Genomic DNA, 9,231 nt, shown 5'->3' on the forward strand with positions numbered 1-9,231 from the left:
TTATTCACTTAATGGCAGTAGTAATATTTGTTTACTACTGCTGTGACAAATATTAAACATGTCAATATTGGTAAACCAATATGAAATATTTAAGTATTAACTGATACTATATTACTAATAATATATGTATATATTAATATTTATATTAGTATTAATATCTAATACTAATTAACATTAAAGCAATTCCTGGCACATTAGTGTTTGAAAACTAAATAAATTAACACAAAGGAATATAGCATTTTGCTATTAATGCACCTTTGTTCTTGGTCTTCTCAACTTCTCTGCCTTTTGGCTGAGAACTACCAGAACAAGGAGGACTTCTCTCTGTTATTACAAAGTGATTTCTGACAGTTCCTATCACCCAGATGAGGAAGGACACATGGGGAATTTGAGAATCTCCTACACAGTCAGGAAGGCAACAATAGCATCTACCTCCCAAGCAAATAGGGAGGAAAGCGTCAAACAGAATTGCTGGCCGGGCACAGAGGCTCACGCCTGTAATCCCAGCATGTTGGGAGGCCGAGGTGGACAGATCATTTGAGGTCAGGAGTTCAAAACCAGCCTGGCCAATATGGTGAAACCCTGTGTCTACTAAAAATACAAAAAAATTAGCCAGACATGGTGGTGGGCACCTGTAATCCCAGCTACTCGGGAGGTGGAGGTTGCAGTGAACTGAGATCGCACCACTGCACTCCAGCCTGAGTGACAGAGGGAGACTCCATCTCAGAAAAAACAAATAAACAAACAAAACAGAATTCCTTGCACAACGCATTTCTCCCAGATCAACACTGAAAGAATCCCAACAGGACTGAAGCACAAGCCTGTACCAATGCTTAGAAATTTTAAAAATTACTTTAGAAGAAATAATTCCATGGAAAAACAGTTCATCTTACTACAAAACCAAAAGGCACCTTGGAATTATTCATTTTGTCAATATTCAGGATGCCATTGCAACCTCATTTTCACGTTGATAAAACATGTGATGTACTATGTAGACAAACAAAGGAGGTTTTATTTGAAAAATAATTCCAAGTATACCAGAATGGAAAGCAAGGAAGGTTACTGTTGAGGAAGAAACTAGATATGGGTAAAACTAAAAGGGATTTGGTCTAATGTGGGAGGCAGTTCAGCAATAAGAGGCTGCATCATCTACAAAAAGCTTAAACACAGTAATGTCCATTGAAAGTTGTCCTTTTTACCATCACAATGCACTAGCAATTCTAAACAATGTTAGTGATATAATACGCCTCCCCAAAAAGCTTTTTGTTGTTCTAAATTATAAATAATTTAGACACACATGAACTGACCTGCACATATTTGCTTTGAGAATAAGTTCCTAATCATTTTGAATCAATTGGATTATTTTTGGGTGGAGCTTACATCTCTACTCTTGTGCTAAGACGCATTCCTATGTTTAAACAGTAGATGTGAGATAAACAGTAGCATACTAATCCTAAAGAAGAAGAGACAGGACTTTAATTACTCAAATTCTGGCATTCTTGGCACAAAAATGTCTCTGAGCCATACAGAGTTTTCTCTTTTTGGAAGCATTTCTTTATGCAACTCTCCATCCTTTTTATTTTCTCATAATACACATTGACGTGGTTAAAATATTAATTCATTGCTTTTGTATTTTTATTTCATTTTAATAACTGGCTACACACATACATACATACACACATTTCAAGAAAAGAAAATTTCCTTTCTGCATTTCCTGTCTGGATAAAAGTATTACTATGTTTTTCTATGACTAGTTTTCTAGGGCTACCATAACAACATACCACAGACTGGATGGTATTTAACAACAGAAAATAATTTTCTCAAAGTTCTAGAGGCTAGAAGTCCAAGATCAAGGTGTCAGCAGGGTTTGGTTTCTTCTGGGGCCTCTCTCCTTGGCTTGCAGATGGCTACCTTCTGTCAGCGTCCTCACATGGTCTTCCTTCTGCATGTGTCTGTGTTCTAATCACCTCTTATAAGAACACTATTAAGATGAAATTAGGACCAATCTGACCTATGTGACTTCATTGTACATTAATTATCTCTTTAAAATACCTATCTTTAAATATAGTCACATTCTGAGATGAGGGGGGTTAAGACTTCAACATATGAATTTTGGGGGGGACATGATTCAGCACATAACAAAGGGAGTGTTCAAAAAAAGGTCTAACCCAGTTATGAAATATGGCAGGTATGCCACCAGTAGACTACAAAGGAAACTTTCTTCAGCTTGCTCTTTCCTCAGAAATGATTTTCCTCAAAGCCGACATTCATTCTTTTAGTCAATTTGTTCTTAATATATTGTACCATGAGAATGCAAAATTATGTTTGTCTCAGTGGGGAGTCAGATCAGTGGAGTTCCAGGCTACTTAAGAAGGTGAGCAATTGATCCCCCTGAGTGCAGGAAGTGTGATAGAGCAGCTGAGACTTTAGAGCCAGACAGCATCTTCCTAGCTGTATAAGCTTGGGTAACTAGGTAATCCCTCTACCCCTCAGTTTCCTCACCGACAAAATGAAAATTCGTTCATTTAGAAAATATTTAGTAACAGTAAGCTATATGCTAGGCACTGTTCTAGGGTCTTGGGATATATCAGTGTACTAAACATGGATCCTTACTTCCTTACTCAAAAGGGATGCTAGGATGCCACTAAGCTGCAAGACAAAAAGCAAAAGAGCAAGGTACAGGAAATAGAATGGAAGAGTGGTAACTTGAAATAGAGTAGTCAGGTAAGGCTCATCTGAAAAGTGAAATTAGCAAATGGCCTGGTAAAACTTCCTTAAAATGTGAGCCAAATAAAAAAGTGGTCTACCCAACTAAATAAGAAGGCAAATATATGTTCTATATCTTTTGCATGTTCCTGTGATCCTAATAGTAAAGAGAAGGAATATGTGTCAGTGATTATTCGTTAATTATTTGGAACTTGTCAAAAAATCCCAGAATAAAAAGATGATTAAACAGGTGGAGAATTAAAACCTACCTGGAGGTTATTGTTTGGTTTGTTTCCCAAAATGTTATGTTTAATAAATGTTGGAAGATGGAGAAATGAAATAAAAGCGAAGTGAGCTGCTCCCATAGTACATATGTGTGTTTATTATTATTTTAAAGAGTACCTGTTCATGTATTCCAGTGTGGAAAACATGTGCTAGATAAGAGAGAAGGCATACACACTCCAGCGATTATATATGCATGAGCCAAATATCAATTCACTATAACTTATAGTAAAAGAGCTCTGTAATTAAAAACAGATAAGAAAGGTTCTAAATTGTTTTAGGACTAATTCTTAGGTTCACTGAACTGAAAAGAAAAATACTACTTCGAACTAACAAATCTCTGCATTTTAAAAATAAAGCTTTGCTTTTTGGTATGAATTATGTATTGCCTACAGGACTTGATTTGGTATGTTATGCATTTGCTCCTTCCAGACATTTCCATAAGACCTTATCCAAATGAAAGATGGTAGGCTTTGTGAAGAAAAAAGTGAATAAGAAATAATCCACTAAATATTTCACAAGAGAAAGAGAAGTCTTTCTCTCATATATTAATTATGGGAAAGCACATGTTATATTTTGAACTTTGAGCATTTTATCAACTAAGACTGAAATGTTTTTATTTAATAATTTGTATAAGTGTAACTAGGCATCAGAAATATCTATAACATTCATTGGACTCTATTGAAAAAAAGAGGACTATCTATAACACACTTAATATAAGAACTCTTTTCTGTCAGCAACAAATGACTGTGAAATAAAAACAACGATGACAGTAAATCAGAGTTTTTTAATTAATCACATAGACAGTTGTGTTTTTAAGTGTTTTAGTATTCAATTTAATTTTATTTAGTATAATATAAATTATTTGGAGTTTCTAATAAATCCAATAACTATACAGGACAAAATCATAAATGTGTATATTTTAGATATGTTATAGTTACATTTTAAATTCATAATATATTTAAAATTTCCCTGAAAGATCCTTTTTCATATCCTCTTTTTTCCACATCCTGTTTCTTCTGCCTGCAGAAATCATTAAGGTATACATTTGGTGGAAGAAATATCTTTGATTAAGTTAAAGAAAGTATATGTGTCTTATGTCATTTATCCTAAATATTCATGCTTGTCTTCTTTTCTGGTAATTTTTAGAAGTATTGCTTTTTTACAAAATTTGGAAGATTATTAGAACTGTCTAGCTAGACTTCATAGCTGATAAATGACTGTCATTTAGAAGCATACAGAGAAATAAATCAAATGATATATTCTGTTTGTCAATAGATTTGAACATGATATACAGGAAAAGGGCTCTGGCTCTATACCTTTGCAATGGACAAGATTCTCCCTTCTTACCTATGTGCTGCAGGCTCCAACTCAGGAAAAAAGATCGTATTTCCATCTCTGAAAGGTTAACTACCACCTTTCAATAAGAAACATGCCTCCGTCAAGAGAGTGCCAAGGAATGGCCTGAGTGCTGGTATCCACAGCTGTAGGGGGTTATGCAGAACCAGAAAAGACTGACCGGAGGGAGACTCTGAATGTAAATGGTCAGATTGTGTCTAGAAAATTCTACAGTTAGGTTGATTTTTTGTTTTGGTCATGTTTAGAGAGTGTCCAGTGGTATTTACGAGTCAGCTGCAATTCAGAGTTTACTGAGATGGCAATACCCAAAGTTCTGAAATGCCAAATCACTGGAATAGTGGGACTTTTGGAATATATTGCCTATTCCCATCAAACAATAATGTCCTCTAGTCAACTGACCCACCTGTTGTCAAAATATTCCTAAGTATGAGATGATATTTATCTCATTTGTTATCTAAGTAGAATTTCACCATATAAAATATCATTGGTGTGGATGTTGATAATGGAAGAGACTGTGTGTGTGTGAGGGCAGCAGGTGCAGGGGAATCTGTGTGCCTTTGACTCAATTTTCTCTGAACATAAACTGCTCTGAAAATATAAATGTATTAAAAAAGATAATTTCCCTCTGGTATCTTTAGTTGTTGTAATAAATGAACTCAAAAGTTATGATTATTCATATTATTCATCTAAACCCTTGCAAAAATGCTATTCTGTTTATTGTACACCCTAAGATTCATATGCATGCATGTATATATGTGTACGCATGTGCATGTTCATGCATGTGTCTAGAAAAACTTCCCATTTCAAAAAAAATATTCAAGATCCCAAAGAAAAAGCCATTGAGAGGTAGCATGGTGTAACTGCTACATTTGAAGTACTGGAAAAAATAGAATTTGGTTGAACTCCAGGTCTGCCTTTTGCTGATAACATAACCTTGAGGATATCTCTTAGCCTAAGCTGTACTTCACTGTAATGAAACCTGAGAATAACATGCGCCTCATGGAGCTGTCATAAGGAATCAGTTGATTAATGTATATAAATTGCTTGTGTTCTGTTGCTGCTTCTTTTACTATTTCATCTCCCCTAAAGTTTTTTTCACAGTTCTTACATCCTTCTCATTTCTGCAAAGTGAGAATTCTACACTCCAGCAATAGCAGAGATAGATAACACAAATGACATTTGTAAGCATCTCTCAAAAGGCCATTATGGGACCCGTGTGTACGAGGGTGGGGGATGAGGAAAGGGATTTGGTGTAGAAATGGGTTTGTATTGTATTTTCTATAGTGTTTGATTCTTTTTCTAAGAACAAGCATGCAACATATATTATTTGAGTAATTTTGAATAGATTCACATTTAGGGTAAAAATAAGATTTATTAAAATTACTTAAACTATCCTTTGAACAACTTGTAATAGAAATAATATCACTAACAGAAAATATTATGAAATTTTCAAAGTATTGAATTGTGCTTTGCTTTCCTGATAAGTTATGTATACATATTTTACAAATGTAACTAAATTATTTTTGCAGTCTTCCTTATTCAGTCAAGATAATCAAAATATCTGCTGAGGCTAGTTTCGGTTCTGTGTTCCTTATTACTTACACATAGTTTTGTGATTTGTTCATTGAGCAAATAACAGGTCTAGGGAAGGTCTTTATTAGGAAACAATGAAATGGCAAAACAATGAAATGAAACAGCAAAGTGGGAACTTGAAAAGCCATTTAAATTATCAGATATAAGTCAGTTCTTGTGGTATAATAGGATTGCCAGGTTTACACTATTAGGAGAGAGAGATCTTTTACTATTAACTTCTAGGTAGTGTATTTTTTTTAAAACCTTCATTGAATGTTCTTGCTTCTCCCCTGACAAGAGCACTAAGCAAGACAAAAATCATTCTTTTTTCTTTAAATCTTCTGAAAGGAGCATGCCTGCAAATAGCATACAAATAAACTGAGGAACAAATAAAAAATTAGATGCCTGTGACAACTAAACAACAAAAACCAAAACACTAGTCATGCCTTTCGCGTACTTCCGTTGAGTCAGATGCTATATTAAGTGCATTGCATAGCTTATATTGAAAATAATATCAGCTATAGAATGAAACTGCTTTTTGGTATTATCCATTATTCATAAAGGAGGGAAATATAGCTTTGAGAAGTTTAGGCACTTGCCTGAGGTTACATGACAAATAAGTGGCAAACCCAATACTAGAACCTAGGAGTGTCTGATGCCAAAATAAATAAATAAATAAATTTAGTAAATAATATAAATGTCATGTTTTAATTGATCCTGATGATTTAAAAAAAAAGCTATAGAAAATCATTCCCTTGAACCAATAAACTACCAGAAATTTTCAATAAAAAGTAGAACATAGATTATAGAACAAGGTTAAATAACTAGGAAATAGAATTAGATGTCAAAACCTCGGGTTATTTCACATTTAGATTATATATTTTTAAATTATAATTAGTTGACAGTTAAATATTTAAACAAATATTGCAACAGTTATATAGAGCAGTCAATTTATTTTCAATAGCATTGTACATCAGTAAATATTTAGCTTTTAATTCTTATTTGGATAAACTGTCGGACTGACAGCAGTCTACCTTACTTAAGTATTGATGACAGTAGCGGCCCATCTGGAGAGGCCACTGACATGATGCCAGCTGCAATGGGGAAGGCACCTCTGGGGCTGGCTGCCCACTCCACAGAGCTAGTGGGAGACCCACTCCTTTCTGAGTCGGCAGGGTGGGAACTTTGCACTCCCTGGGTGCAGCTGCAGCTGCAAACTCAGGCATCCCTGTGCTTTTTAGGGCTGGCAGCAGACAGGAGTGCCACCTTCCTGGGCACAGCTGCAGCCACCCAAGCCCTGGCTGGGGACCTGGGCATCTCTGCATTCTTGGGGGCCCGAGAAGGTCCCTTGCCCCCACAGGCTCGGAGGTGTCTGCACTCGCTGCTGACCTCTCCCTGCTCCCAGAGTCCACTCTGATCTCGGAGCAAGGTTGGGACAGAGCTCAGGCACTGTCACAGCCCGGCTGGGTATGTGCATGCTTGGGGCAGGGCTGACGTGCCAGCCCCTTGCTGCCTTGCCCCCATCCAGACTTTGGGCACTGACAAGCATGGGAGGGAAGCTGAGGGGGAGATGAGGGCAACTCGGTGCTGGCCTGCAAGCACCCCTTGTCATGAACAGCCTGGGTACCATGAAGGGTGGGATGGGAGGAGGCAGACAGGCGCCTAGGCAGAAGCGGGCGAATCCTCAGTGAAGCCCCACCTTCAGGCTGGGAGGGCCTGAAGCCTGGGGTCGAGGCTGCCGATTGCACGACCAGAGTGGAAGCTTATGGTGCTTTTTCCAGGCCCGCCCATGGCTGCCCATGGACCAATTGGTATCTGCTTCCTTCCCTCTGAGGCCCATAGAAGCCCTGGACTCAATCTGACTCAAGGAGATGATGGGACTACCAGCTGCGGAAAGGAGCTGCCCACTCCAAGGTCTCTGCTGAGAGCTGAACACTCATCAAGACACCCTGCCTGCAGGGAGGAATTACCCAATGCTGGTCTCCTCTGAGCTGTTCCATTGCTCAATAAAACTTCTCTTTGCCTTGCTCACCCTCCACTTGTCCACCTACCTCATTCTTCCTGGACACAGGACAAGAACTTGGGACCTGCAAAAGGGCTGTAACACAAACAGGGCTGAAACACATCCCTTGTTCGCCATATTGTAGGTGACAAGGAGGAGAGAAAAGAGGAGGAGAGAAGAGCTGCAGCCCTTCTGGGAGCCCAGACCTAGGAGATCCCTGAGCCAGGGCTATGACACCCTCTTTGGGGCTCTATGGTTCCTGGTGCCTCCAAGCTTCCGGAAGCCACTGCATTCCTCAGTGCCAGCTGTGGAAGCTGCTTGTGGTACATTTGGTCCAGCCACAGCCTTGCAGGGAGCTGGCACCCATGCTGGTGCCTATAGCTCCCCACCCCACCGCAGCCGGCTTGCCTGGCTGTGCACAGTGGCCAGACCTGATGCTCACTCAGGTACCCTTCACCACTCTGCACCTGGCCTGCCCTTGGCAGGTATGGGATTCAGGTATCCAGCCCCAGCCGATTGCAGCCTGCCAGGCTGAGTGGGTGGAATGAAACCTGTGGGCCCAAACAAAACTCAAGGAAAGGCACCACTGGCCACATACGTTTCCAGCTGGTGAAGTGACACCCCGAGAATCCCATGGCATTATCATACACTCTTCTTAAAAACTGAACCCGAGGGAAAAATGATACCCTTGAACAGTGAGGCATAATGAAAGTTTATTTAATGATTCTTGTATTTATTACTACTGCTTTACTGCCCGTAGCAGGTGTTACAATGTACCGATTTATTAGGCTGTAGTTAGAAAACAATTGCTTCTTTACACATTATAAATGTAACCTGGCATTATATTTAAGCTAAGAACATGCATGTTTTTAATACTTGAATTTCAACTCAAGAGAAAAAAAATAATGTTCATAATATGTTCTATGTTACACTAGTTTGATGGATTTTTTAATTACTAAATACTAATATTAAGGGTAATTTCAGGTAAAACAAAAAATAAAAAGTTCATGTAGTAATCAAAGCATCTACTCTGGTTTGTTAAAAATGAAAATATCTTAGTAATTATTATTATTATTCTTTAACACTAAAGAGGTTTACCTCAGGTTTTTAAATAAAACCTTCAACAGAAATATTAGCAATGTGAGTATCAGAGCACTGGCAGAGAAAAAAGCACAAGCCGATGGCATTTTTCAGACCATATTATCAGTAGCTATGTTACTGTATAAATTATATGATAACATATTTTGCTATTAATGTCCCAAATACAAATACATGTTTGCATATATAAATGCAGGCCCATAGAGATACGA

At 37.9% G+C, this 9,231-nt stretch overlaps 1 long non-coding RNA gene across 1 annotated transcript; it reads left to right on the forward strand.

Annotated features, from left to right (window-relative positions):
* Positions 1-5,292: 5,292 nt before the first annotated feature.
* LOC103890530 (uncharacterized) lies at positions 5,293-8,967 on the forward strand. The gene is made up of 3 exons (XR_654856.3): positions 5,293-5,378; positions 5,477-5,528; positions 7,701-8,967. It is a non-coding gene; the product is annotated as an uncharacterized LOC103890530 (long non-coding RNA).
* Positions 8,968-9,231: the final 264 nt, after the last annotated feature.

The sequence above is a fragment of the Pongo abelii genome, chromosome 3 (assembly GCF_028885655.2).
Source record: "Pongo abelii isolate AG06213 chromosome 3, NHGRI_mPonAbe1-v2.0_pri, whole genome shotgun sequence".
NCBI classification, from domain to species: Eukaryota; Metazoa; Chordata; class Mammalia; order Primates; family Hominidae; genus Pongo; species Pongo abelii.